Source organism: Notothenia rossii (assembly GCF_949606895.1).
Source record: "Notothenia rossii genome assembly, chromosome: 11".
Lineage (NCBI taxonomy): Eukaryota > Metazoa > Chordata > Actinopteri > Perciformes > Nototheniidae > Notothenia > Notothenia rossii.
This window is the reverse complement of record NC_136910.1, coordinates 41,989,825-41,993,099: the sequence shown is the minus strand read 5'-3', so window position 1 is coordinate 41,993,099 and position 3,275 is coordinate 41,989,825. Positions and strand designations below refer to the sequence as shown.

The 3,275-nt window shown below is 39.7% G+C and overlaps 1 long non-coding RNA gene across 2 annotated transcripts; it reads left to right on the top strand.

The window, feature by feature from the left end:
* Nucleotides 1-244: 244 nt before the first annotated feature.
* On the top strand, nt 245-2,420 carry LOC307024061. 2 transcript variants are annotated; one of them, XR_013803829.1, is made up of 3 exons: nt 245-378; nt 1,708-1,864; nt 1,970-2,420. It is a non-coding gene; the product is annotated as an uncharacterized lncRNA (long non-coding RNA). The 2 variants fall into 2 exon arrangements; XR_013803830.1 differs by having other exon boundaries at nt 253-382.
* The last annotated feature ends 855 nt before the right edge of the window (nt 2,421-3,275 follow it).

The window sequence follows — 3,275 nt, the reverse complement described above, 5'->3', positions numbered from 1 at the left end:
CTGCCAAGTCTCACCCTTTGAGAGTCACGCAATATTTTTAATTTATTGATATATTTCCATAACTTGTTGCTTGAGGCCTGCCGTAGTTCGAGTCAGGGACAGGGTGAGCCCGCCCTATTCTGCCCCCGATTGGCTGACCGAGATATGTGATAACCAATCATCAGCCCCCCTCAAGGCTAAATCTAACCAACCCAACGAAAGGCACCACATATACAAACCAATCAGAGGCAGCTTAGGGCGGGTCATTGCGTCTCTATCCTATGAAGACAACTCTATGAGAACAACACTTATGGCGGAGAAATCGAAAAGTAAACGTGAGATGTCTGTCAACGCCTCAATAATGCCGTGACTGACATATCTGAAGCGGGAGATCAAGTTGTAGGTAACCACTTCATTTTTACAAACACATTATTTTTACAAATATCTTTATTTTGATGAAGTCAACGGTGGGTCTGACTAGGTGAGACTTAACGTTACACAGGCTGCTGGTGAGCAGTGTGGCAGGTTGCTGCGGTGGGTTTAACAACAAACAAACGTGACTAATAGCAGTGTTAGTTAAATCATCACGTATTTGCGTGTGTGAGCTAATGGATATTTAATATGAGCTAAGCAGTGGTGTAGTGGGGATTTTTTTTACTGGGGGGACGCTATTTTAATTAGGTCCAATCAATGCCACACAAGTGCGCAGTGCACTCACAAAACGGGCAGACAGGTCCACAGAAACTACCGATATGCTTAGTCCTACTTTAGTTACTGTACTGCAAAAAGGAGACGGCGCTGCGCTCAACACACACACAGACTCCAAACCATGGACACATTGGCACATAAACAATTTACAGTATTGCAACTAAGCAATAATCTCTCTCTCTCCTACTTATGCAAACAACATTGAATCTGGATTGAAATTATTCTGATTAGGCCTAGTCTACATTGCAAATAGGCAGACAGTGCTCACACACACACACACACACACACACACACACACACACACACACACACACACACACACACACACACACACACACACACACACACACACACACACACACACACCCCTTGTTAAAAGATAAGTCAAGTAAGAAAGCCTGCGGCTGCCATTATAGAGCTTTTTCGTTGGCGTTCTTGAGGGAAAGAGCTGGCTCGCCGTGGGTGTGTCACTGACAAATCCCCAGCTCGCCGCGGGGTCACGATGATGAGTCATCATTTTTTAAGGAAATCGTTTTTATTTTTTATTATAATTACTGTGAAATGTATTATGTTTTTGTCATTATTACAACAAATACACACTTGCAACTGATAACACTGGCAATGATTTTATATTTATTAAACTATTGAAAAAAAGATCATGCTCCAAATAAGTGGGGGTACGGTGTACCCCCGCGTCCAACGCCCACTACACCACTGGAGCTAAGGGAATTTACAGTACTGTACCTGTGCTGTTTGCATTTCTGTCTAATAAAATATTCAATCAATCAAACAGTAACATGTAGCTATCTTTTGAGACTGGATCATTCATTCCTTAACTGTATACTTCGATTTCTGTCTGATGTTTGTCTGTTAGTTTGAAAGTCTGAAAGATATCAGGTAGACTCTTGGCTCTTGTCACATTTTCTTAACATTTTCTTAATAGATTGTAAAGTTTAATGACCACATCTGAAAAACAACCAGTTTCAGCTACATTACTTTACCACATTGTGTTATTTTTAGGTTTCCTAAACTTCTCCCATACAACGGACCTGACGAGCGTGACAAACTGAGTGAGGAGTTTCTGGACTACCAGTCCATGGACATTGCCATGCCCGAAGACCCAGACATGTTCGACATTGAGAGCTTTTGGGGGAACATGGCATCAATGAAGAATAAGGTAAGAATTATTCTGCCCCCTTTGAAATACCCATTGACGTAATCAACTTGATTCTATACAAAAATACTTGAGAGTAATTAGGCTTCCTATGTACATTTTTCAAAGGTGACTGGTGTGAGCAGATTTGGGAGGCTCTCTCGTAACGCCAAGTTGGTGTTGGTACTTCCACATTCAAATGCTGATGCTGAACGAGTGTTCTCTGTGGTGGGACTGAACAAAACCGAAACAGTTTGGCTCTTGATGGAACTCTATCATCCATCATGACTGTGAAGATGGCAAACCTTGAGCCACAGTGTTTCAAATGGGAGCCCCCTCCCTCTGTCATCAAGGCATCAAAATCTGCCACAAACCCCTACAACATGAGACATGTCATGTTAACCAAAACACACAAACAAAGACATGCACTTTTTTTATAATATATATTATATATATATTATTCTGGTTACACTTAAAAAAAAAAATGCACTAAAGGAAAAGGCTGCTATTGTTTATTAAAAGGCTGCTATGTTTTCTTTATATTGACATGTTATAAATAAATGTATTTTTATTTGTCAAACCTTTTCTTGTTACAATTGCTTTCATTTCTACTTGTGCTGGTCAATTATTAACACTATATAAACATGAGGAGGCCGACAGTGCAGGGAGAGCAGCTGGCATGGGGGTGAAGAGACATCACAACAGTCTTAATGTTAATTTAAATTTAAATATTCCTCTAAATCGATGTTAAAAAAGGCCAAAAAAAAATTGTCGGTGGCCGAACGCATCTTCCCCCGAAAGTCTCACTCCTACTTTTTACTGAAACTTGGCAGCCCTGGTTATAGTGCTAAATATATAGTGCTGTATCAGTCCATTTAGTATGGTAGCCTGATGGTACCCATTGATTTCCTAAATGTTGTGAAAACTCTTAAAAAGACTACCTTAACCTTAAAGATGTGAGGTCTATCTCTAACCTTAGCCATCTCCCAAGAGTTTTGATAACATTAATTAGAATCTAGACTCGACCATTTAGTTGGTATCCCAGAGCGGTCAGTCATACAGATAATCTGAACTACCAGCAAACTGAGTTTAATATGCTCAGAAAGTATTGAAACTGTACCATGTCATCTAACTCCATCTGCTGGAAAAACATCCTGTGAGATAATCACAAGCTTAAAACTGCAAATGTACTAAAGAGCCTGTTTTCCTGACAAAAACTCAATAACACCTAAATGGAGGAATGATTTATTGCAGTAATAATGATGTTGTTGCAGGTTGAAATTAACTTTTTTTATTCAAATCTGTTCAGTTGAAAAATCATACTGCATCACTCAAAAGTTAGAAACGCACGCACGCACGCACTGTATTGTTTTAGCTTGATAGGACGTAATGCATTGTCATTTTTCTACTGAACTGTTTTGTATAGAAAGTGCAA